Genomic DNA, 1,155 nt, shown 5'->3' on the forward strand with positions numbered 1-1,155 from the left:
CCCCCTGTTATCCTGTCAAGATACTCTTTAACCTTCTATGGAGAGACTGGTGATAATTGGCTCATGCTGCTGTATGTAGAAAACAAGATAACGACAGAGAAACATCCACTACCTTAAGCTGTCAATAAATCATATGGACGTTTTATACTAAAATCCAGCTTACATCAATATTAATAGCATGTCATCTGTCAGGTTGAGATGGAGAGAGAAGGGACGTGTTCATTATTGCTCCCATGTTGCAACATGCCTCAGGCAAACTAGTAGCTAACCAAGACAACCTGGCCTGGGAATGGAGGGAGAGTAGACAAGACTCAACCTAACATGTGTAGTCATTAAGCAGCATCTAGTTAACATGTGTAGACGCAGTATCTAGATAACATGTGTAGTCATTAAGCAGTATCCAGATAACATGTGTAGTCATTAAGCAGCATCCAGATAACATGTGTAGTCATTAAGCAGCATCCAGATAACATGTGTAGTCATTAAGCACCATCCAGATAACATGTGTAGTCATTAAGCAGCATCCAGATAACATGTGTAGTCATTAAGCAGTATCCAGATAACATGTGTAGTCATTAAGCAGTATCCAGATAACATGTGTAGACGCAGCATCTAGATAACATGTGTAGTCATTAAGCAGTATCCAGATAACACGTGTAGACGCAGCATCTACAGGCATAACCTGCAGGATTTTCAATCTTAGAAAATCTTACACCTAGAACAGGCAGGGTTCTTTATATTCCTTCGCATGAAACTGACAAAAACATATCTGAACATAAAACAACTTCTGCCTTCCATGAATATTATCAAAGAAACTGGATTTAAGCCAATCCCAGAGTAATGCTTGGGGTCGTCCTCGTAAAAGCAATCATATCATTGGTGGGATTATGTGACTTGGGTCATAGGATAGGAAATTTAAGCAGTTTAAGATTGATCAGATAGAGAACGAGCATGTGTGTGTGTACGACCAAAGTCAAATGTAGCATGTTGACTTTTAAAAAGTGATGCATCTTTGAACATTAAACATATTTGAACAAACCTGCATTATACATTACTACCCGACTCCAAATCGACCCCTCACCCCTACGGCTAGGCACTTCACATTGATCTGACAGGGTTGGATAGGCGTGAGGAATAACTAAAGCCAAGAACGAG

Source organism: Salmo salar, chromosome 13, assembly GCF_965601325.2.
Source record: "Salmo salar chromosome 13, fSalSal1, whole genome shotgun sequence".
NCBI classification, from domain to species: Eukaryota; Metazoa; Chordata; class Actinopteri; order Salmoniformes; family Salmonidae; genus Salmo; species Salmo salar.